This window comes from Sphaeramia orbicularis, chromosome 3, assembly GCF_902148855.1.
Source record: "Sphaeramia orbicularis chromosome 3, fSphaOr1.1, whole genome shotgun sequence".
Taxonomy (NCBI): domain Eukaryota; kingdom Metazoa; phylum Chordata; class Actinopteri; order Kurtiformes; family Apogonidae; genus Sphaeramia; species Sphaeramia orbicularis.
This window is the reverse complement of record NC_043959.1, coordinates 27,507,654-27,534,667: the sequence shown is the minus strand read 5'-3', so window position 1 is coordinate 27,534,667 and position 27,014 is coordinate 27,507,654. Positions and strand designations below refer to the sequence as shown.

At 36.0% G+C, this 27,014-nt stretch overlaps 1 protein-coding gene and 1 long non-coding RNA gene across 3 annotated transcripts in view; both read left to right on the top strand.

Annotated features, from left to right (window-relative positions):
- Positions 1-27,014, top strand: part of vstm2b (V-set and transmembrane domain containing 2B) — a 176,236-nt gene that overhangs the window by 38,804 nt on the left and 110,418 nt on the right. The window lies entirely within an intron of this gene.
- LOC115413840 (uncharacterized) lies at positions 81-1,334 on the top strand. Its single transcript, XR_003934517.1, has 2 exons — positions 81-173; positions 1,248-1,334. It is a non-coding gene; the product is annotated as an uncharacterized LOC115413840 (long non-coding RNA).

Here is a 27,014-nt window from a genome sequence, read left to right as displayed (position 1 = left end):
AGATTGAATTGACCTAAAATAATTATAATAATCATAATAATCATAATAATCATAAGTGGTGACTTGTGCCACTCGCACAACTTAACCCAGGCCCTTTGGCACAAATCACCCCAGCCCCAGCATTTTGAAAAACTAGCATGATCCAGCAGTTCAGAGCTAACATCATGCTAATGGTATAGATAGGGCTGCTCGATTATAGAAAAAAACAATAATCACGATTATTTTAGCAATAATTGAAATCCAGATTATTAAAAACGATTATTTCTTAACCTTAAAGTTGTTTATTTTTTTTCCTTGCAAAACAAAGTAAAATATACTCTTTAGACATAAATAAAGCTTTTAAACACTAAAACAAAGTATGTTCACTTTTGTATGAAACAAAAAAAAAATCTTTGAATGTATATAAGTATACTGTAAATTAAAGTATGTTTCCTTTTGTAAACAAATTGCCTACTGGAATTAAACTGCAATAGATTTGCCATAGAACTGTAGCAATAAAAAACCTCACGTAAAGTGCAAATTATAAATTCAAGTATGTTCAATGTAGTAGCAGCTCGTGTAAAATGATGTCTTGAAGGCAAAACCTAGCGTTTGTCCAGTGTATTCACCATTTGTCTGACGCCCCCGTTGTTAATGGTGTTAATGAAGCACATACCTTTGGCCAGGTAATGGCCAATGGATTCTGTTATCTTTTCTCTCCGATGTTGATGAGTAGGGAGTTGCAGCGTAAAGAGATTCGGAGATTGAAAATTGCATTGCGGACGAAGTTGTAGACGGAGTTGTTTTTTTTTTTGTGTTTTGGTTTTTCATCAGATTATCATAAAGGTCGTGGTGGTTAAACTTTAGATGGTTACAAAGGTTTGAGTTACCGGTCAGTGTGGACACGAGTACGAAACACTTTTTGTATGTGATGTGTTTTTGCTCTTCGTCTTCTTCATCAAACCCAAAGTGATTCCATACAGTTGAATCTGACTTGCCTTTTTTGTTTACCAAGCGCTTCTGCTGTGATTCTCCTGCCATTTTTCAAGACCGCTAGGTACAACTTTCCTCTTGAGGTGGACCTGTCGGCTAGCTGACAGCTGTAGCTTAGAGGGGGGCGGGGCCGAGCAGCTCATGGTAGCTTGCGTGCACATGAATTAAAACAACTCAAAATTAATAATCGTTTTTTCTCGATTACATAATTTTTGTAATCGTTGAATGTAATAATCGAAATTGTAATTGAATTTCGATTAATTGCACAACCCTAGGTATAGACTCATTGTGTAGCCTATTAAAGCACTAAAACACATGTGAAATGTTTTTAAACTTGTCTATAATTGTTCAGACACAAGAATCAAAAGATCCTTGATCATAGAAATTTTACTTTGAAAAGCAAAAAACTGTTTTTGAGCTAAAATGTGCGTACCTCTCATGCCATGTGTCTCTTCCTTGTAGGATAGATGGATGGATGGCTCTTCAAAAATATGTGGTCACATGACCAATTTCTTTTATGGTTTTCTAGAAACAATGAGTGGCACTACTTCCCCCTGGCACAAATCACCCCACTCTCCCCTAAGTGCTGCCAATCAAGTCATGATAATTTCGTAATGGTGACCAAATACTACTGACAGATTTTTGGGTAAACTAAATAGAATAGTCTTACCTGTCACTGTTTCTAAAACAGGGCGTTTTTCTGGACTACTTCAAAAACAAATCAGATTTCACCAAAAAATCTGAACTGAGGAGGTACTGTCCCTGCTATCACTGGAAAAGCTTAGACACAGAATAGATAAAAAGGGAAGGGATTTGACTTCAACTCGGAACTTTTTTGTAAACTTTATTCAAAGCATCCCCTTCCAGTAGACTTCTTCATTCTTTCTCTTTTTTTTTTTTTTTTTATTTCTGTCCTCATCTTTGCAGTGACCATATAACAGTTTACTAAAAACAGACTATTAACACAACCATCAGACTGTAATCTTTATTTAAATTTCTTTCTTTTTTCATGATAAAAGTCAGTTTAATTGTGTGCCCCCTTTTCTTTTCTTTTCTTTTCTTTTCTTTTCTTTTCTTTTCTTCATTTGGTTTTTATGGTTTTATGTTTTTATGTGATAGGTAGAATACACATTTTGTCTTTTAATTCTTCTTTCTTTTTAATTTAACTTAATTCTTGGCTATTTACAATCTGCATTTATTTATTTATTGTTGATGTGGTATGACTGTTTCTGTGGAGCGGTGACCGTATTTTGAATTTCCCCTTGGGGATTAATAAAGTCTGTCTGTCTGTCTGTCTGTGTCTGTCTGTCTGTCTGTCTGTCTGTCTGTCTATCTATCTATCTATCTATCTATCTATCTATCTATCTATCTATCTATCTGAGCCTTTGGGTGGGGTTTGATGTTTGTGTGTGTTGTTCTGCCTTGCACTACTCCATATGTCCTATGCTGATGTAGAGGCTTATTTGAAAACTGAAAAATAAAGTCTTTCGTAAACACTGGAAAACCCCTAAAGCCCCACAGTTTAAACAATGGGTCAACATGATGATAAAGACTACTTCATATGAATGGATGCTTCATAAGTTTAACAATAAGGATGGGACCACAGCACCAGTTTGGAAGTCATTCTGGTCTTACATAACTGTAACAGCTGAACTACGTCCCTCTAGTATTTATTTATTCATCTATTTTATTTATCCATTTTTTCTTTTTTAGAACTTCCACGCTTTGTAGCATTTTCGTTACTTTTCATTTATGTATAAAAGCCCTGTTTGCTAACACTAAACAACATTGTATAATTGTCACGTACCAAGTGAAAACTCCAATAAGAACTTGAATTATAAAAAAAGAAAAATAATAAAGTCTTAAAAAAAAAAAAAAAATCTGAATTGTGCATTAAGACCTGCTGTCTGAACGTACCCTAAGTTGAAGATAAATAGACACAAACACAGTGTATGTAACTCCAGAAAGCGTACCGTTGCTGATTGGGTTAATTTGGGTTAATACCGACTGAAAATGACTGACTTTGGTGCAAGTAACGGAGAAGAAGTGAATGTGTGGCATGGCAGAATGAAACTGGCAGGGTTTTAGAGAGCAGCATATGAATGGCCAGGAGCCAAGAGACACGGCCTAGAGGAAGACATTAAAACAGACAGAGTGAAAAGAATGGGGGATGAACGTTGGCTTTATTTACAGATGAACCTCCATCACCACAGGGTTATCAGCTGGAAAATTTAACACACGCTGAATTAAAAAAAAAAAAAGAAATGCAATGATTACTTAAACATCTGCATATGTATACACTTTTCTTATGCAAAGAAGGATCATTGTGGGTGGATATTTCTGGATACTGCAGCATTTCTTACACACTGGGAATTTTGCAGTAAACACTGTACACGGCTTTGGGAAAGGGCAGGAAGATGAAATAGAATAAGACAGAATCAGACACTGACACTGACGGACGCTGGCCTCTGCAGAGGACCGCGGCGTCCCCCCCCCCTGCACAATCCGGCCTGACAGCTGCTCCATTCCCTTATCTGCACCAGCTCTTTGTGTGTGTGCTGATGCATGTGTTTATATGCGCGTTACAGGGTTGATATATGGTATTTTCCATTTAAATGTCATATGTTGAGCCTTTTTTTCCCGCTCGCTCTGAGTTCATGTGTCGATGCTTTGCTCGGAGATGAGAGATGCTGAAGCCCCTTATCTTACCGTTTCCACATTGGTTGCAATAGAATCTGTCCAAATAACCCAAATTGTGTGTGTGTGTGTGTGTGTGTGTGTGTATGCGAATAAGAGAGATCACGAAAAAAGAGAGTGAGACCATCTGGCTGTTGTTCAGTCTTCATGCCAGGTCACATTAGTGTCAGTAAAGCACTTTTCCCCTGTTTTGTTTCTATAAGAGCACTGAAGCTTGCATGTCATTATCATTATTATTATTGTTATTATTATTATTATTATTATTATTATTATTATTATTATTATTATTATTATTATTAGTCTGAATTGCTCTGATGAGACTGGACATTTTGTTTTTTTTTCCCCTTATCTTGACCGATAAAAACTTTAAACAATGGGTAAAAAAAAAAAAACAGCCTTTCTCATCCACTCTTAATAGCTTTACACATTTCACATAATTAAGCTTGATTTATTGCGTTAGCTAAAATAAAGAGATACTTAATTTTCACGTCTCCCCTGTTTGTGATGAATTGCTCCCCAGGATTTCATTTAGCGCCGCTTTAAATCATCTATTAAATGCTAATGTTCATATGGAGCCCAGAGGATATACTGCAGTCGGAATATCTGTTTGAATAAATGAAGGACATTTTATGACAGTTTATATTACAAACTATATTTTAACCTTACCTACACTAATAATACACCTTATCAGTCAGCGCTAAATGCAGGCATTGTGGCCCCAGTTGAATGATGTCAGTGCTGCAGAACGTCTTAGTGGGTTAAAGAGCTCCACCTGAAGGACGTTTTAAATAATTACATTTTCTGTGGAAGGTCAGTGACTAATAACTCTGCATTACATTTTCCACTGGCCTTGATTTACACGTGAATTGGCAACAAAAAATGATGAATAATAGCAACTGTGTGCACTCCGATCCTGAAACCTTTAGACATTACTGCCTGTATTAGTCTGACTTTTGTATTATTTGAAGGTGCAATAAAGTAAATTTGATTTAGCTGTAAAACCCTTACGCTTTCCTTGACATTGTTTGAAGAGGTCAAGAAAAAATGATATGAAATAGGGATGCACCAAATAGTCTGATTCAGATGGAAATTCAGTTTGGAACAGATTGATTAACCCTCAAAAGACCTAAACAACCATCAGCGACCAAAAGCATCGACTGATCTAAAATGTTTAATGCATTTGGAACCACTAATTCTATCAATACCTGTGAATAATTCAGGCAAAATGCAGTTTCTTAGCTTTTCAATAACATCATATTTGACCCACTTGGACGTTCAGAGGCTCCAGAGTGAACACAGAAATACCATCATGTTAGATTCAGCAACAAATTCCACATAGTTTGATAAATTGCAGTGGATGCAGATGCTTTATAGCAGTGGCTCCGAACCTTTTTTGACTTGTGACCCCATTTTAACATCACAAATTTCTGGCGACCCCAGACATTCAAAACGGAGACTTTTTTTTTTGGGCTAAAATTAATTTGTTTTTGATCATGTACTAGTTTGCTATACTATGTTGCAAATAAACATTAATTTTAGATGACATTTAGTCTATATAATGTATATTATTATGGACGGAGGCAGAAAAGCCAGGTGTAGATTACTGCACAAAGTGAGAATTTTATTTTCCTTGGTCAGGATATGTACAGTCAGTCCAGCTTGGATTTATAAGGCTGACAATTAATACTGAACAAACAATAACTCAAAGTATGAATTATGAAAGAGCTGCAGCATCTGAAACTGACCACAATGAACATTTGAAAGATAAACAGTACCACAGTGCTTCAGTTTCAGCTTCACAGTTTGTCATGTCTTTTGTGGACTGGGATTGTCTCTGTCAACTCACCATATATTTTTTATTAGCAAGTTTTTTTTTTTTTATTCTTATCAATGACTAGAAATTTCAGGCGACCCCATTTGAATTCCAGGCGACCCCATGTGGGGACCTGACCCCAAGGTTGAAAAACCCTGCTTTATAGGTTGTCGTTGTCGGGTGGAAACCTCCTAAGTCCATTTTTGGTCATTTTTAATTTATTTTTTTAACCCTTTCATGCAGAGCAGTCACTACATTGGACATCTATTCTACAGTTGTTCTCTTGTATATTCATGGATTTTGTTGTTTTAGTTGCTTATCAGAGTGGACATTTGTGCATCATCCCAAACACTGACAATTCATACAATTTCTGTAACTTTGCTGTTCTGGATAAACGTGATCTGCAGTAACATGTTAAGTCCAAAATAATTGCTAGTTGTTATTTGACTGTAATTAAAAGTTTTGTAAACAAAAAGCGTTTTTTTTTTTTTTTAGCATATTATCTCCATGAGGGGAGTAGGAACTAGCATTAGAGTATGATAAAATGTGAGAAAACATCAGATTAGCTGCTGTAAAAGATGTTTTTATTTCATAGTTTTCACACTTTCTGATATTGCGTTTTAAATACATGCTTCTTTGCTTCAAAAATTAAATGCGTGGTGTCCAATTGAGTGGACATTTTTGTAACTCCATAAAAAATAGCTTCATTAAAAAAATTTCAATCTCATTGTTTTTTTTTTATGCCTAAAGAGGAATACAAACACTCAAGAAAAAAATCTTGACTAAAGGTTAAACCGTAGCTGCACAAGTTAATCACTTAGTAAAACACATCATTACAAAACAGATTTATTTAGGAGTCCAATTTATTTCCTGATGAGGTCATTTTGTTTATAAATTGATTTTAAATACTAGTAATGTGTCATGTTATTATTATTTTTTTTTTGCTTAGAGCCTTGAAAATATGAATGAAGTGGATTTCAGCACTCTTATCACTCTTATACTTTGTGAGGGTAAAGGGCAGGCTTTGTAGTCTTGTAGTGTTTGGGTAGACTACATAAACCATAATTTAATCATTCATTTTTTAAGTTTAATTTTATAAAGGAAAGAAATTAGATCAAGGATAGACTAATATTCAGATGTTGAATTTTTGAATAGGAAAATGAGGCTCCTGTTTAATTTTACATGAATGCATTAAAACATTAATCTGGTTAAATTTCTGTTACCATTTTCAGTCACAGATATACTTACTACTGACTGTCTTTCTGCTAAAGGTACTTTTTACAGTTCACTGTTTCTAGTTTTTGTATGAAGGCATACGTGACTGAAGTAATGATGTGATACAGAGCTTGAACATTGGGAAATAACTCATGTAAACAATGTGTGTTATGCAGGAAATTGAACTTCAGCTCATTTCACACAGGACTCAAATAAGTCATGGACCTCTGGTGATTTGTGTCTTTTTCTTTTTTTTTTTTTTTTTTACATGAATTTACTGACATTTTCTGGTTCTGACGTCAAGACTCACTATTAACAGATTCATCACTTACAGATAACAGATGAAAAATACAAAAAATGTTTCTTCGTCTGGCTGTCGTTATCTTCTGAGATTTAAGTTTGCACTTTTATTAAGAAAACAGATAAGATAAGAAAAGATAAGATAAGATAAGACTTTTGGCCGCTGTTGCAAAATCTCTTGCAATTTATTTGTGTTTAAATGGGCAGGTTCTGCATGTAACGCAAGTGGACACGATGGGTTACACACAAAACCTGGAATGAGACTGAGATTCATGAAAAACCCACATGTCTGGATTAGAAAAACCACTAGGATCAACAAATTTAGCACAGTGTTTTTATTTATCGCGGTAAATAAGACCATTTCAAGCCATGTTTCCAGATCTAATGCACTGACACTTAGGTAGTTTTTCATGTCCCAATTTTGGTCCTATTTTTGGCCCCAGTATTTTATTAAAAATTCATTAATTTTGGGATGGCTCAGAGTAAGTATAATTTTTTGCACTTATCTGAGGTCATCATTAGGTACATCCTGGGGGGAAATATGTCTAAATTTGTTTTTTATTAATGGGTCTAAAAAGCTGGTAAATTGCCAGGTACTAAAATTAACCCAGTTTCATAGAAGCATCCATATTTTTTTTTCTGTTTTCAAATGCTTTTATTACTGTAAAACTGTAATGATGTGACTGTATCATTGCCGCCTAGACCAGTTCTCCCTTGAAAAGAGATCCCCATCTCAGTGGGACCAACCTGGTTAAATAAGGTTAAATAAAAATTTAAAAAAAGATAAGACTTTATGATCCCAGTTGGGGGAAATTTCACAATTGCATCATGAGTTTCCCAAATTTGCAGGCAAAGCTCTTAAAACTTTCAATTATCTTGACCAGTGCAGCCTTCACAGTCATCGACAATGAAACAGGCTGAATAAATGCACAAATTTCCACCAAATTCCAGAGATCTTAGTTCATATTCATCTTTTTGTAAGTAATTGACAGTAGAATTTTTGCTTTACGTCAAACAGACATGGCAGATTCACACAGAGTTAAAGATCACAGACGACCTTGGTGATTATTACAAATGAACCTGAGCTCCACAGATAATAATAAACCTAAGACAAATGGGACTTTCATAACACCAACAGGAGATCCAGGTTCATAGTTTAACTGTTACTGAAACTGCAAAATATATTTGCAGTTGTGGCATAAAATGGAAAATGTCAGAGTGTCCTATTGATCAGTTCCATGAATAATCCTGTTTTCTGACTTTTCTGCTGCTGTGAATTGTGGGATGGCATTTCCTTTGTTCTAGTGTATCCTTTAAGTAGGGTGATATGGGCAATTAAAATAAATCTAGATTTTTTTTTTCAGTGTTGCGGATGACTTTAATCAACTGTAAGGTCCTTGATACATAAAACGGTGGACTCAAATGCACGACTCCAAAAACTGAAGATTAACAAAAGTATTTTAATAATGAAAAAGTGATTTGAACAAAAAGCGCTCCAAAGGAGGATATAAAAAACTAATCAAAAGAATCTCTATGAAAAACAAAGTCCTTACAGAAAAACTGTGGCAAAACTGGTAACATGAAAAAACCTGGTTTGGACACTTGACATGAACACGCAGACAGAATAAGACGAACTGGCACAAGACGAAGGGAGACAGGACTATTTATACATGAGGTAGGGGAGCACAGGTGACAACAATCGGGGGTGGAGCTGACAATCATGCTGGCGGAAAGAGTCTGAAACGAGAGGGAAGAGATGTGTACAAAATAAAGCAGGAAGTGCAAGACAGGACAAAATATGAACAACTCTAACTAAACATAAACTGATTCATCAAACAAAGAAAAAACACTGAAAACCAAAGACGAGACATGAGACACTAAACATTAACATGATTAACATATCTGACGAGACATGATATCAACTATTTTCTGGCAACACTATGTATATAGTGTATATTTACTTCCATTTCCTGTACATATGCAAATTTTGTTTTTTTCTGCTTTATTAGTGTATTCTATTTATATTATTTATTGCTTTTATCGCCACACTTTCCTTTTTTAGTAGTGTTTTTTTAACAGTGTCTTTGTATGCAACTGAGCTATTGTGACCAAGTAATTTCCTTTGGGGATTAATACATTTTGTCAAAGTCTAAGGTCACTTCACCCCTTAGTGCTCCCCCTTACTCCTACCCCTTGCACTTAGCACTACCCCTTGAAACAGAGTTGCAAGGGGTAGGGTTGAAACATTCATTCATTCATTCCCTATGAAATGGGACAACCCTTCGAGACCTGTTACAATCATCATCAGTCATCGATGCCGCTATGAACAGAAGCGACAACTTTGTTTCCGAAACAATTCATCATGCCGTCAGCAGCTGTAACCGTCTCTGTTGCATGGGCTTTGGTCATCTTTTTGTGGTTATCAACCACAAATAGCAGAAACGAATGATTAAGTTGTTTACGAAGAAAATACGTACACTTGTGTGTTTCTGTCATCACACTGCTGCACTTTTTCACTGTTTACCTCCATCTTGCAGATGATTCAAACAGAATGATGGGAGATTTCTCATACTCCTCCGTTTGTAGTGTGGTCCTGAAAAATCTCTGTTTTGGGGGCCAAACAGCCCTCCCACTTAGCCCTTCCCCTCTAACTCATCGAGAATCAGGACACCCCCACGCCTTTACGTGAACGCGCACAATGGAGGGGTAGGGGTAAGGGGTGAATTGGGATTGGGCCTTAGTCGAAGTCTAACATGAAGACAAAGCTTGACTCAGAAATAGGGCTGAACGATATGGACAAAATTTCATTTCTCGATATTCATGCCGGATATCTTGATATCGATACGATACGATATGACTATGGGTTTGGTGAAAACCAAGCACTTTCCAGAAAAATACAAACATCATAATATGAAAGAATGTGGAAAGTGCAGTTTTATTTACAAGAACTCACTGCCAGTCATCAACATTATCATAAAGTACGAATAAATGAAATTTGTTGTGACTTCCAGAGCTGTACATGCAGGGTGAGCGCGGGGGAAATCTATATCGTTTATATCGTTGCTTTTTCAATATTAATATCTTGAATGTTCATATCTAGATATCGATACGATAACGATATATCTTTCAGCCCTACTCAGAAATATTCTGTGTTTACTCAAACTACATGTCATATGTAGCAACATATTCACAAATACATTATAAGAAGCAAATATGTTGGATTTCAGATTGTTGTTGAGCAGCAAAAGGTCTCCGGAGGAATACTATTGATTTTGCTATTTAGTAATTTTTCACAGTTTTCGGAATAGAAAAACCTTGATTAGTCAAATAAATTCAATCTATTTCCTGGTCCTAGCGTATCCTTTGCTAAAGTAGATGCTGTAGGAAGGACTTTCATGTCGTTATCTTCTAGAGAATCCATTATCTTCATGGCTGCAACTAGATGTTATTGGGTCATTTCACTCACTTAGGACCCTTTCTAAGTACAAAGGACTACTCAAGCAGAACATAGGTGTAGTTTAATGCACAAAAAGACAGACTTTATTCGTTGTTACTTGAATAAAAGTGAGTTTAGCACCCTTTCTTTTTTACTCTCTGAAAGTTCAACTTCTTCTTCTTTTTTTTTTTTTTTAAATGGGATATGCTTGAACTTATTTAGCAAATGTAAAAAGCATCATATTTGTTTAAACTAGACAGGAACGTTACGGTGCGTTACACCACGGACATTAACTGAGTCAGTATAAATGGAAGCCTTGTTTAACAGATGATGTTATTTTTCTTTAATTACTTAAAAAATAGTCTCGTCTGCACGCGTTGTGATATACTGCAGTCCAACGAACGTTGAGTGGACTTGGGGAATAACTGACACTCTTACTAATGGTGAATGAGATTGCATTTTTCATCCAGGCTGTCCCGAGGGAAATTAAACTCATTACACAAGCCACTTTAGAGGGGAAATACAGTAAATTAGGCTATTTGAAGCTGTCAGACATGATCATATTTTAAACATCATATATATCATTTTGTATAGGATTCTCTAATACTTATTTATCCTTCCGGTTTCAATAAGCAGGCTCAGACCGGCATTATGAGGAAGCCGCTGGATCTAATATGTTCAGCTGTAGAAACTCAGGATGAGCTTATCAACAGTTTAATGCAGAGTCAGTGTAGAGGAAAGATCCGCCGCCTTTCGTCAATGTTACACCAACTTTCAACCTTTGCCACCGAATGTCAATGGAAATCATTTACACACACGGACATATATGGCTTCCGTTTGCGTCAGTCAGCAATAAAGTCAGGATAATACGTCACTTACAGTAAAAAGGGCGCTATAATAACAGATGGAGCTGTCCTCGTGGGCCATCAGTCCCAAGAATACGCAATCCGTAGAGGGATCACAGAGGTTACACAGGGTAATGCAGTCTATTAGATAATACTGTTTGTGTCAGATGTGTCAGTCTGGTGATTGGGCGGAGTGATCCTGCGTAACCCCTGAGCACGACTCATGACAACAATCAGCTCCGTTAGACTGACAGTTACTGCGTTTGTAGTCCGATCAGCATCCAGGACGTCAGCATCCTGAAAAACAAGCTGCTGAAAGCGTCTCGGTGCAGCTGGGTTTGGGTTAAATGACTGTAAAGTGAAGCTTTTTTACATTTAACAGCTTGTTTTGTGGGATTTCTGAAAGGTTTATAGTGCACTTAAAACAAATTAAGTAACAGCATAGTGACAGAACGCAGATGCATTGTACACACCGAGCTGTTGACCTGGTCCACATGGGAAAACAAAGAAATGCACAGTGCGTCTCTGTACTGTGACTGTGAACCGTGGGATAATTGACCAAAGCGAATGCAAACCTGTCAGTCTGTAAATTTAAATGAAATCTCAGTGACAAGGTGGTGGCAGTTGATAAATTGTTTTAGGCCCTAGAGTCCACAACATGTTTTTAAATTCAAGTGTAAAGGGGCTAAGTGTCGGATTTCTACTGTCAAATACCACAAAAATGACCTAAAATGATCATTATAGTGTTTAGTAGGGGTGTAATGGTACAGAAAAATTTCGGTTCAGTACGCTTTTGGTACAGGGGTCTTTGGTTCGATACATTTTTGGTACAGTAAAGGAGACCAGTGAAGGTGGGGGGGTATAATGTCCCACAGGTAACTAACTACCTGTGGGACATAGGACATTTCTACAAAATACTGTTGTCATTTGTGCATTAACAGGCACCCCACATGTTATGTATTTTTGTATTTTTGAATGTTCAATGTTCGTTTATGGCAAACACTGTAATTTACTGAGTGTTTTTGAACGCCTCACAGTATTCCCTGAGGTGCAGCATAGCCCGGCCCGAGCCATATGCAGAGCACAGCCCTTCTACATCAAACTACCCTTCTCAATATTAACATTAGTATCTACATTAGTAAACCTCCTTTATAGTCGCCAGGTTTGTTATTATTGACTTTCTTCTTCTTCTCTAAAAACTTTACTCTTCTTATTCAGCCAGTATGGTAATTGGATTGATTGTTTATTGTGGTTGATTGATTGAGAAACGGTCTTTCCAACGTACAGGATGCATGGAAGTATGAAGGCAGTGACGCATGATAACGTTAGAAACAGACAAACCTATTTACACATGTGAAGCGAACATAAATGAGCTTTAAGGTTCTCCATCAGCTCCCAGTTACGTTTCGGTGCACAGCCAGGCTCCAGCCGACCTCTGCGTCCGAACCGTACCATTACATGAACCGCAATTCAAGAATCGCAATCCGTACCAAACTGTGGATAACCTGTACCATTGGATCCCTAGTGTAACATTTAATTTGAATATTATTTTATTTCCAAATCATTAATTTTTGGTTATTATTTTGAAATTTGTTATGTTGTAATTTACATATTATGTCATTAATTATTTACTCAATTTATATTATATATTCTTTTATTATGTTTCTTCTTGCCTTTTCTTAATATTTTGGTTCCTGCCTATTGTTTGTAGTACAACCTGTTTTGGCGTGACAAGAGAGTTAAGTCCGTGATGGAGCACGAGCAGTGAATGTTGTGCTGAGCTGCTGATAATAAAGCTGGCTGAAACTGTCCTGCCGTTTGGTGATTATTAGCACGGAAGACAACAAAACATATCAACACCAAGAATACCATTGTAACCCGCCTTACCCACAGCCCCGGTTAGACAAGCAATATTTAAGGGTTACACTAGTTTTGACAGACACAACTTGTTAAATCACAGTGACCTGGAACAGACGAGGATAAGAAGGAACACCTTTTCCATCTGTATTAAGCCCAATCCAGGGCTGATCTTTGGCAGTAGCACCTTACCATGACTGTACGCTAACACAAAGTAAAGTGTAACTTAGCTACAGAGGTCACACAGAGGGAGGAGGGAGGAGACACTGAACTTAAGCTACGTGACTCCACTGGGCGGCGTGTTTCGATTTCTGTTTGCTTCAGTGTCAAATGTTAGAAAAGTCATCAAAACTCATTGAAAGCCAACACACATCGGCTTCACCTGCTGACTTCTGCAGTATCCATGAACAGACACTGCGGTGCTCTGTGACCACATGATCTGAACAAGAAATGTATAATCTGATGTCAATAACAGATAATTAGCTTAAGTAAAATAAATATGTTAGATCTGTAATATGCCTCATATACAGTGAACGCTTTGGACCAGATGCAGTAGATGTTAACTGTACATACTGTGACAGCGCATAAGTGCTTTTTCTTGCATTTTAAAGTAAAATACTGAGTAGCAATGAAGAGAAAATATCATAAGTAGCAATAATATAAAATATTATTAACTCAGAGTGGATTTCCAAAGCTCAGATTGGCTTATTTAATACTCTCAGGTTTATATATCACGTGTCTGTGCAGTAAAATCTTTCATTCGATTCCTCTCCAATGCTGCAGATACTAATGGATATTAATGAGTACATAAAATGAATCAACCCACACATAACATCGTACACCTACATAAAGCCTGGCAGTAAATGTATATAATCTCTAGTATCATATACATTCAGTATATCGAGGTTTTTTAATGAATGCAGGGGGGTCACGTGAACAAATCTGCACGTTACACACTGTAATAAACCGTAACAAAAACACATTTATATCAAAGGCAAAACAAGACATTGACTCATGAATGTGCTCTATAGACATGTTTTTTTTTTTTTTTGCCATAACAGAGATAAAGCTTGCAGAATCAGTGTTATGTGTTAAAATCACCTCTTAAAACACATTTTTATAGACTTGCCTTTATGTGATGTTGTCTCTTTTTAATGTTGAATATTTAATTTGACCCTGTTTTGGTTATTCATTATATTGACATACATGAGGTTGTTTTATTCCATTCCTTCATTTTGCATTGATCTGACAGCATCATGTTATGTTATTTCTGCCCTCTACTACGATACATTTAAAGTTATTCATGAATTTGTGTTTGCTGTACTTATCTCTTTATTGTGTTGTGTTGTTTTCTATGTTTTCATTCTGCGGTTGTGCACTTTTGCTTTGTCTGTCAAAGCACTTTGTAAACTCAGTTTTAAAGGTGCTATAAAAAATAAGTTATTATTATTATTATTATTATTATTATTATTATTATTACAAGTAAACAGTGTGACAGATTTTTCTCATTGCTGCACTGGGCATTTAAACCGACCATCCCAAATTTAGACTAACTGTTGAGTGAAGCCCTCGGGCAGTGAGGAGCTATTACTAATCTGATGTCCTTCAATCCCACACAGCCGGTCAAATAAGACACAAAAACAGGCGGGACAGCTGTCTGCACTTGTTATTTTATTTATTTTATTTTTTTGGGCCTGTAATTTCAGACAGGACCATTTGTGTCAAAACCAAATTATTTCATCCGCATCACTTCCAATTAGCGATATTTATACTAGGATCACCCTGTGCATCCTAAGCAGGAGGTGAACACCCGCCTGTTCTTCCATGAGCAAATGTGGAAGCCAAGGCAGGAAGAATAAACATCAGGACCCCTTTAGGAAACATCAGAACAGTCAGATACATCATGAGTAGAGGAGGGGTTGTGAAGAAGAAGATCAGCGCTGGCAGCAGGATGAAGCAGGAATGTTGCTAAGCAGTTTAAAGCTGCACTACCTGGTGGTTTTTTCGCATCAGTTGGGGGGAAAAAAATGACAAAATTCCCTTTCAGCATTTTGTATTTCAAGTGTTCTTAGAGGACATGAGACTTCGCATCTATTCCTTGGCTGTGTTCTTCAGGCTGTAGAAAACTGACCACATGATGCCCAGATTTTTGTGAGTCATAGGCATTTTCAGACAGGTACAGGGGCTGAGTATGTGATTGACAGCTTCAATAATCCTTAAGGACCTAGAGTTATACTTGTGTTGACTTCCAAGTGGAGGGTTGTTTCTACATTTAAAGCTTCCCGAGGGATTTATCACCATTTAGTGTTATTTTATTCTCTGTAGTTTTCACACCAAAATCAGGTATTTTTTCATTCATCGATCACATAGATGGTTCAAAACTTTGAAAAAACAGGTGGATGGATGGATGGATGGATATGTTCAGAAAAGGTTATTATATCAAAGTTGAGAAAACTGAAGAAAAGTAGCTTTTCCGCCAAATATATCATTAAATAAATATTTAAAACAAGCATCTTAACCATTGTGATTTATCAAACTACTAGATTTACTGGGGATAAATGTTGCAGAAGATGAGAGTGTTTCTACATTCACTACAGAACCTCTGAATGTCCTAAAAAAAAAGGCACATCTGATGCTGCTGAAAGATGAGACACTATTTTACCTGATTATTCACATTTTCAGACAGGTACAGGGGCTGAGTATGTGATTGACAGCTTCAGTATCCTTGAAGACTTAAGAGTTATACTTGTGTTGACTTCCAAGTGGATGTTTTTCTACATTAAAGCTTCCTAAGTGATTTATCACCATTTATTGTAATTTTATTCTCCACATTTCCACCCAAAATCAGGTATTTTTTCATTTATCAATCACATAGATGTTCACTTTGAAAAATGGATGGATGGATTCATAAAAGATGAGTAAATTCAAAGGTTATTATATCAAAACTGAGAAAACTGAGGAAAAAGTGGCTTTTCCACCAAAATACACCATTAAATAAATATTTAAAACAAGCATCTTTAACCGCTGTCATTTATCAGACTACATGATTTACTGTGGAATAAATGTTGCAGAAGATGAGAGTGTTTTTAAATTCACTACAGAACTTCTGAATGTCTAAAAAAAGGCTCATCTGATGCTGCTGAAAAGATGAGAAACTGTATTTTACCTGAATTATTTACATTTTCAGACAGGTACAGGGGCTGAGTGTGTGATTGACAGCTTCAATAATCCTTAAAGACTTAGAGTTATACTTGTGTTGACTTCTAAGTGGATGTTTTTCTACATTTAAAGCTTCCTAAGTGATTTATCATCATTTATTATAGAATTATTCTCTGTATTTTCACCCAAAATCAGGTACTTTTTACATTTACCAATCATGTAGATGTTAAATTGGGATGGATGGATGGATGATGGATGATGGATGGATGTGTTCATAAAAGATGAGTAAATTCAAAGGTCATTATTTCAAAACTGAAGAAAACTGAAGAAAAAAATGACTTTTCCACCAAAATATACCATTAAATAAATATTTAAAACAAGCATCTTTAACCACTATCATGTATCAAACTACATGCAGGGTCCCGCAGGGTTTTAAAAAGTCGTAAAGGAGGATAGTTTGCTTTTTTTAAGTGGAATTATGCATTTTAAAACATCTCCCTGTGGTCTACATAACTGTAAATGCTATGCTTGGGTCTGATTCTTCATTAATTCACTCCACAGGGTCCATCTTCAACACTATTTCTGAGTAAACGATACCAGAGAGGTCGTTTTGGAGTGCTGGCCCTTTAAATGCAAATGAGCCACTTCATGCCCCACCCCCTCCAAGTTGTTGGCTGCTCTGTCCCATTCAACCAACACTGAATATTTAGGTAATCAGCTCAAAATTTACATCTACATTTTTACAGACATTTTCAGACATATTTTCAGTATGGACTATAACCGCTGCTGCTGACAAATAATTATGTCGTACTCAGAGAAATGTTAGTTGGAAGTCTTGACCTTATATGTGCAAATGTGGTGATGAAACTAGGTATGGACCTAACAAATTAAGAAGGAATTAAAACGGTTGTAGAAATCCATTAGATTTTTGCTGGAATGAATATGAAGTTAGCTTTGCAGCACCTGGAGGGGTTCAAATTCAAACTTTCAGACTGATCTCATAAAATCGCGTTGTATGTCACGCCAGTTCTTACGGCATTTGGCATGCTATACATACGCATTTTCATCCCTACGTTTGTTATTCAATGCCATTTGATAGCGTGTCAATATACGTCAAGATCTCCATTTACATATACGTAACCACTTACACCTAAACCTAATCCTTAACCTACCTGCTAATCGCGTGGTTTTTGCACGGCATGAACATACATGCGGAAAGCTTATAGTGCGTCCGATAACACACCAATTAAAAGTGGCATGTTAGCTGTCTGCAATTTATGATATCATGTTGAACTTTCTGAACTACTAATGGTCCAAATACACAAATAATGTACCAAAGACTAATAAAAGTAGGTTTAGCAAAATATACCCTTTAAAAGTCTTGAACTTACAAATCTGCATTTAATACCTTAAAAAAAGTCTTTAAAAGTTATTAAAGTTGATAAAGTAAGTCTTAAGTTATGTTGCCATAAACTGTCTAAAATGTTCTGGGAAATGTCTGAGCCACAAAAAAAAAAGTAACGTTAGTCGACTCAGTTCCACCCGTTCCAACCCCAATTTATACTGAAATTGGGAACCAGTTGTCCCAAACTTGCGTTGGAGTAAATAAATGCTGCTGCAAACGGCAGTGTATCCTTGATATGTACAGCAATTTTGTGTTTTATGCATAGTCAGAATTTAGTCTGATATGTGAGGATTTTTGAGTCACTTAGGGAATCTGACAGCAATTTAGGGTAGGAGAAGGATAGAGAAAAGGGGGCGGGAAATTATAAGTTAAACTTCATCCCGCTCCTTTTCGAATGGTTGACTTTCTTTTTTATAATTCTTTTGTTTGATTTAATTGCAATATTCAAAATAAACAAACAAATTCTAGGAGTCACTAATTTTGCCGTATGGCTGTGAAATGGGCATTAAATTCTGTTCTAAGTACTTAAAAAGGTCTTAAAAAATCTTAAAGTTAACTTGTAGAAACCTGTAAGAACCCTGGACATGGATTTACTGTTGAATCAATGTTGCAGAAGATGACAGTGTTTCCATATTCACTACAGAACCTCTGAATATCTAAAAAAGGCACATTTGATGCTGCTGAAAAGATGAGAAACTGCATTTTACCTGAATTATTTACATGTATTGACAGGATTAAGGGTTCAGAAGGTATTAGACATTTTCGATGCGTAGATGCTCTTGGTCGCTGGTGGCTGTTTAGGTCATTGAGGGATAATTTATCACTGATCAGATTTAGTCAGATCTAACCTTGACGTGACTCGACTGCTCTACTGGTGGCGTTTGCTGGTATGGTAATCAGCTGTTGTCTGTCGTGTTCTGGGCTTGACTCCATGGTCCGTGTTGTGACCGCTGTCCATGGTGCTGAAACCAGTTGTCCAGTACTGGCATCAATGGACAGGAACCCAACTGACACAGATGTACAAATACTGTCTGTTCTAAGTACTGGACCTAATATTTTACACATGGTATATATGCCTTAATGTTCCAGACTTGCTGCTTTCTGAAATGCAGGGACACCCATGAAAATGTCAGTCCATTTAGAAATTCCACCAGTTTGTTGCTGAGGCACGTTCACTTAGTCTGATGTTGTAGATTCTTGTTTGTTGTGATATAGATCAATATTGGTCTTTTCCCTCTGTTTAGCCTCCTGAGGCCCAGGAAAGTACAAGTTGTGGCTTTTTTACATTAAAGAATTGCCTTTATTGGAAACAGCACAATGCAAGAGTTTTTTCAGATGCATTTTCCAATTTTTTTAGGGAAAGTCCTTTGTTTTTCCAATAAAGTTGTGAAACTCTTGTCCCCTACAGAGGACCAAAATGCATTGCTGGGTCTCAGTAGGATATCACTGCGTTATTATGTTTTAATAAGGTCACCCATTAAACTTGCTTAAATTATTTTATTCAGCTCCACTTATTTTTACGGATCTTGGAAAATCTACTTTTACTCTTTTTGCAACTGCAACATGAAACAGTAGCAGGAAAAGCTTAAGATTGTTTCCTTTAGATAGGCCAATTCACATTTTTAATGTCATTATTACTAATAATTGTTTTACCAAGTTTAAATTGTTATATTTTTATTGATTTTACTTGTTTTATTGGTTCATTATTTAAGGTTGTTTCACTTTTATCACCAGTGATTACCCACGTCTTAACTGTAATAAGATTTTTACCCCACCCCCTGAAGGGGAGGCAAGGGGTCTTGTTTTTAGTTCAGTTTGTTTGTTTCTTTCTATGTTTAACACTCTAGCAGCAAAACTATTGGTTGAATTCATACCAAATTGGGTTTATAGATTGCCAGTGACCATGAATAGATGTGGTTACATTTTAGTAAAGGTAGGTCAAAGTTAAAAATTTTTAAAGAATTGTTTTAATCTATTTTTTCTCTCATTTACTCATAATGGATGAAATTTCAAATGTCTGTAAAAACATCAGTTTTGTTTCAGTGTACTTCAAACTTGGCACATAGCTATACAGAGGCAATTGATATGCTGACATCAGCACATGCATAGACATGATGACATCAGCTGGATCGATGCCAAGATAAGCTACAAAACCTGCGAGGGGCGGGGTTTGTTGTACCTGGAACCACTTGTATTTTATTTTTTAGGTCTTCTGTTGTTTCCAGAATCACTATTTTTCATGTTCTCTTACTTACATCGCAATTTAGGCCTTCAAGTCAATATATTCCAATATTAAACAAATGGTGCCAGGCACAACAAACCCCGCCCCTTGCATGTATTGTAGCTTTTTTTGGCATTGATCCAGCTGATGTCATCATGTCTATGCATGTGCTGATGTCAGCATTAACAAATTTCACCCATTATAAGTAAATCGGGAAAAAAAAGAATTAAAAATTCATGAAAAATGTGAACTTTGACCTACTTTTACCAAAATGTAATCACATCTATTGTTGGTCAGTGGCAATCTATAAACCTGACTTGGTATGAATTCAATCAATAGTTTTGCTGCAAAAGTGTCAACAATTAAAAAAAAAAAAACTAAGAAACAAACCAAACTAAAAACAATACCCCTTGCTTCCTCTTTGGGGGGTGGGGTAATAAAGGTGATATATATTACACACCCATCCTAAAAAAACAGGTTCTGCAGGATTTTCTCTGTACTCAGATTCAACAAACAACCTACTTTTCCACACACCATGTTCTTGTTTGTTTGCATAATTTAAGAGCATTACGCCAAGTCCTAAGCAAAGTGAGCCTCTGGTCTCTAGTTTCTCCACTTCATGTCTTTTTATGTAGAAATGAGAGACAAATTGGGGGCAAAAACCCCCAAATATATAAATAAAAAAAATAAATAAATAAAAGATGCAGAGTGATTCAGACAGGTTTGTACAAACAGTGTGCTGGGATGCCAGCTGTGAGCGGGGGTGTCCAGTGTTTTACATGACTGACTGGTCTTAATCTCTGAACTTGAACTGTGATTTAGTTATTGAAATTGCATCACATAAACACAACAAACACATTTAATAGAGATAAGTATCATTAGAAATAAAACACCAAATGTCGGTTGCAGCCCTGGCTACAGCAGCCAGACTCACAGAAATATGTTTCTTTTGAACAGGTCTCATCTTTTTGGGTGGCTTGAAATTGCTTGTGGGAAAGATTATAGATGTAGCAATTTAAGAGGAACAAGTCCCTGTCCCTGTGAAATATGTTGCTTTCAAATGTAAAGTCAAATGGTCACCCAGTCGAAAACATGGCTCACTGTTTTCGAAACCCTTCCTTTGTTCAAAACAGCATAGAGGCTTTTTTTTTTAATGTTCTTTTCCCTGAATATATTAGAAAAGGCTGAGGGTTATTGGCCTTTACTGTTTTACTATATGATATTTATCCTGCAGCAAGAAACAGGAATAGCATTTTTTTACATTAATTTAAGTATTACTGAGAGTTTTTTTTTATTATTATTAAAAAGGAATAGTGTAATGTAATGTACTAAGTCGATAATAAGTCAGTATTATTTATGCACTTTAGCCCAGTCTCACTAATGAGTCTCAAGAGGATTTACATTCTGTGTTATAAGTAAGCCTTCCACTAAGGTTATGTTAGAAGAAAACACATTTTCACACAGTATTCTACTTCTGCAGAGGAAGAGCAACAATGAAGTAACGATGCTGCTGAACTTTAAGCATCTTCTCATGTCCTTGTTTTATGCCTCCTTGACTCCTGGATTTGTCATGATGCATTCCAAAGCGCTGGGAGGTAGAATATATCTCACTTGGCAGACTGATCTCATGAAATCGTGTTGTATGTAATGCCAGTTTATTGCATTTGGCGTGCTATATGTACGCATTTTCATCTTTTCACGTGTTATTTAATTCCATTTGATGGCGTGTCAATGCACTAATCGCTAACCCTAAACCCAACCCTCGCTGCTAATCACGCTAGCTGGTGATCATGCTAACCACTAACCCAAAATCTAACCCTAAACCTAGACCTAATGGCGTGTTATTTTATACGACTTAAATATACATGCTGAAAGCTTATAATGTGTACGGATAACACGCCAAGTAAAAGTGGCGCGTTGTCCGTACACAATTCATGATATCACATTGCACTTGAAGTTAACTCCCACCTCAAAGAATACCAGGTGATTCATGTTGAACATAAACAACAAATATGGAGATCGCACATCTAAGCTCCTATTTGCTTTGTTACTGAGGAAGCATTTTGACTATCAACAGTCCAGTGATCTCATATACGCAAACTAGAACCTGACCGATTAATCGGCCGATTATAGCGTATCACCAGTTAACCAACATCAGCCAATATGTAGCCGATATATTAACTTTTTTTGCTGCGTGGAGATTCTGTCGCTCGCTGCTCCTGTGTGTGTGTGTGTGTGTGTGTGCTGCCTGGAGAATAAGAGGAACTTTAAAGCGAGTTAGTTTGACTTTCACTCCTGCTGGACAATGACGCTATCACCCCCCACTGCTTAAATGTGTGAAAAAACTCACTTGCACAGTATTCACATAGTGATAGTTATATTCATTTGCTCATATTAATTGGCATGTTGGTCATTTCTGCACTTTCAACTTTCAGCATTTCAACTCAATTTGGTATTAACGAGAGTAAAATGGCTCAGCTTTCATCAGTGTCTGTGATTGCTGACCGGCCTCAGGAGGCTGATGACCCTGCAGATGGAAGGTTGTGACAGACCCAGGTCATCACTGCTGCATTGTTGCATTTTCCCTGTTGCCAAATACCTCAGTGTTGTGATGACTTTCATTTGGGATGATATTGCATTGTGGCGTTGGGTTGGAGAAGTAAGTGCAACTCTAATGAGATCAACCACAAACATGATTCCTGCACGATCCACACTGTAAAAAAATCAGTAATTTAACAGAATTTTCACCATTTATTTTACAGATTTTTCCTGTATTTTTAAGATACAGGAAAATATCAATGAAATTATAAAAATAAACTGATTTTACACGTCAAATGTAAAATAACACGAATAAACTGTAACTGTGAATAACCAAAAAATCTCAATTTTTTAAAAGAATTTTTTTCTTTTTTCACTGAAAAATACAGTTAAAATACATTTGCAAATGTATTGTAATTTCACAAATATTTCTTTTCTATTTATGAGATTAAACTGTTAATTTAAAGTTTAATATTGTAAAAAAAAAAAAAAAAATAATAAAACAAGATAAAATTACTGACAATTAACTGTTAAAGAAGTATTTGTTCTTTAAGTTTAACATGACTTGTTTGTTAATTGACAAATATCTTGTGTAATTACGGCAGGTTTCACAACAAAAATGTTGAATAAATGTATTTTTGTGAGTGTATAACATGTATAAGCACTGATAAACTGTCCAAATACAGTTTTTATCAGTGGATTGTACAACTTAGTCTCATTGAAAATTATATATATATATATATATATATATATATATATATATATATATATATATATATATATATATATACACATATATACATACATATATATATGTATATATTTATTTATAGGTAATTTGATTATTTTAATACATGTAAATATTCTTTATTAAACAATAAAAAGTCAAAAAAATATGCAAAATCTCATGTAAAGTTGGGGCAAAAAAACTGTTTTTTAATTATGGAAAATTACTGTATTTTTATGAGATGGCTATTTCCCGTTATTTTACAGTATTTTTTCGGCACCCCTGCTGCCGGAATAATACCTTTTTTTTTTAACTTTTTTTTTTTTTTTTTTTTTACAGTGCAATCTGTAGCATTTAATTAATTCACTGTCATCCAGTGTTTAGAGAATATCCCTCCTGCCTCTTCCGTCGGCCATTTTGTCCTCTGCTCAGGGAACTCCTAAGCCCTTTAAAAGTCCTCTTCTCTGCTCTTAACAGCTCTCACCTCAGGAGCTCTCTTAAGGGCTAAGATTCTTTAGGAATAGCTTTTATCTTTACTAGGATCTACTCTTTGTTTTTAGGGGAAATTCTAAGAAAACATCATGATTCTAAGAATTTTCTTAGAATTTGGACACTAGGAACAACTCTTTGCACAAAGAATCTTTAGGAATACGGGTCCAGATATGTAGTGAATAAAAAAGGCAGGAGCAAACAATTTCCTTTTTCATAAATGGTACTAATGTAAAATAATCAAACTCGTGTGTTACGTATAAAGAAATTAAAAGAGTATAAGATCCCTACCTTAGTCTCGACACATTACGCCACGGTGTGAATTGAATTAAAAGTTAATTATGAGTTGACATGAACATTGTCCTGCTCATCTGATAAACATCATAAAATCCTGAACCTCCCTGTGTCTTTTCCTCAACTCCTCCGCTCACATCTCAGGTGGGAGGGACGGAGACGTGAGGAGAGGAACTGAAGGAGATACAAATATGGAAATAAGACGCGCAGACGGATCAACATGCAGCTCCAGCCTCAATCTGTCACCGTGATGTGTAGAATATCTACCCATCAAATGCATCTCCAGGACACTATGACACCTTTTCCCCATTTAGAAGCACAGGCACTGGTTCCATTTTGTGTCTAAAATCAGTAACAGCTTTGTTCTGGATTGGTCTATGGTCATAATAATAATAATAATAATAATAATAATAATAATAATAATAATAATGATAGCTATCAAACAATTAACATTTTTAATCAGATTAATAATTGTTGCTGTCAATTAATCGCGATTAAATATCATTCATTTTTTAATCTCTATTAATCATGTTTTATTATGCATGAGCGAAAAGACTCAAGAGAGAAGGGAATATATATGCAAGTAACATATTTATTAAACACCTTCAGCAGTTTCAACTAAACAACTTGAAACAAAACAACTGTAAACAACTGTTCCGTCTTGTTTTTTTTTGTCCTCATATTTCCAGAGGGCCAACGTGCTGTTTAGTGTCTTCCATCCTTATGGGTTGGTTCTGCTGCCTGTCACTACCGGATCAACTGCCCACTTGTTCATGTGCGACGCTAACTCTACTTGGAGAAACTGCCCAAAATGTGTTGCCACAGACGTTCAGAATCATTCTACACTGCAAATGAGTTAATTGCGTTTAAATTTTTAATCAGATTCATCATGATGGTGGATTAACCTGCGGTAACGTGTTAATTTTGACGGCCCTAATAATAATAATAATAATAATAATTTGTACAGCGGTTTTCATTGTACTTATAAGAACTTACAGGATAAAAGCAAAATATAAAACAGTACAATTTTTTAAAAAATGTTGAAAAAAAATGTAACAGTGATATACAACACAGTCATATGTGAAAACAGACCCACATGTCAGACACATTGCACATCTATCACACAGTTCTAACATGGATATTTTTCTATACTGATTTTTTTTCTCCCCGCCTTCGCCCATTGGTAGCTGGGATAGGCTCCACCCCCAACCGCCGACCCTCTCAAGGATTAAGCGGTTCAGAAAATGATTTTTTTTTTTTTCAGAATCAGTTTATTTGTCATTTGCAGAAAAACTGCATTGGAAAATGAATTGCAAGAGCTCAGCATAAATATACATAAAAGACAGTAGAAGGTGAAAAAAAAACAACAAAAAAAAACTTTATCCGCACAAGCTGCATCTTACAAAATATCTCTGTCCACAGACGCAAAATGTCTCCAAACTGGTCCAAACGCTCAGACAAACCATAGTTATTGTTGTCCAACCTGTGGACACCGTGGATAATAGTGGACGTAGCAGACACAGACGCTTTAATCCACAGGTGTCAAACATGCGGCCCGGGGGCCAAATCCGGCCCGCCAAAGGGTCCAGTGTGGCCCTTGGGATAAATGTGTGAAATGCAAGGATTACACAAAGATATTAACAATCCTTTTAGTTCTGGCATAATATTGTAAAAATTACACTTATTTTTTCAGTTTGTTCATGTTATTCACATCTTTTGAAAGGATAGTTTGTAGACGTAAACCTTCTCATCATGTAAATTTACTTTTTCGCTCTAAAACATAAAGAAAAGTTTGGAGTTGACATTATTTATATATTATGTTATTATTTTACTAGTTCGGCCCACTTCAGATCAAATTTAGCTGAATGTGTCCCCTGAGCTAAAATGAGTTTGACACCCCTGCTTTAATCTGTTATGAAGCTGAAGCAGCAACAAGTTCAGCTATAAAGTTGCGTTTCCTGTGTTGGTTGTAGTTGTGGAAGTGTATTCTTTACATGATGTGGATTTGTCCCAGAGGTGTCGGTGCTGACCTCCATCTACTGCAGGTCGTACACTTGTTTATACACCTGGATTTGATGTTTCAGGTGCAGCTTTATCACACAAAGGCATAATAGACATGAGCAAAATGGGGTGAGACACCTTCAGTTTCTAATCTCTGTTTTCCCTGAACACACAGATACACATCGAGTCTACAATCTATACTTTGGAAAACATTAATAATGTCTCTTTTTGTGACCAGACACTGTTTATGCGGATACGAGGCTCAAACGTAGATAAACATTTCAATTTTGCCAGATATCTGCATTAGTATGGATGGGGTATAAAAACTATGGTCATGTTGTAGAAGGGCTTTCCATAGAGATCAGGAATGTGACAAAATATCCATATGTATATATATCTTTTTTCCCTATGCTTTACACTTTGCCACACAATTTTTGGGTATGAACATGTGTATACGCTTACATGCACATAAGTCTATAGGGGAATATTTACATGTCATGTTGTATTTCATATGTATGTGTGTATACATTTGTATTTACTTTTTTTTTTTTCTCGTTTGTGATATTTTGTACCTATGTTTAAGTGTAAGTTTGCTTTGTACAAAGTCTGTTACATTCGTCCATGGGGATATGTGGCTTGTTTTGTGTTCTTTGTTGTTGTTGCTGTTGTTTGTGTGTATGTTCAGTTTTTCCTATTTAGATTTTTTTTTTTTTTTTTGCAATATTGCTGTAAAAAACTCAATAAAAAATAACCTTGGAAAAAATATAAAAATGGCGAACGATCACGATATTTAATCTTATGATGGATTATCGATACGCTCTCGCCACGTATTGTGTTTTTTAAAATTACTATTCTTAAAATATAGCCGCTATAAACTTCTTTAATTGTTCCTCCTTAGTGAGACCAGTCACCATTTTACATGTCCTCCAGGGGGCGTTCTTCATACGAGTGGCTGAAAACTGGACCAAAGTTATAGAAGAAGAAAAAAGTAACTACAGCAGCAGGGGTTGGGGAGGAGTCATCACGAGCTTGAGATCCGTGACCG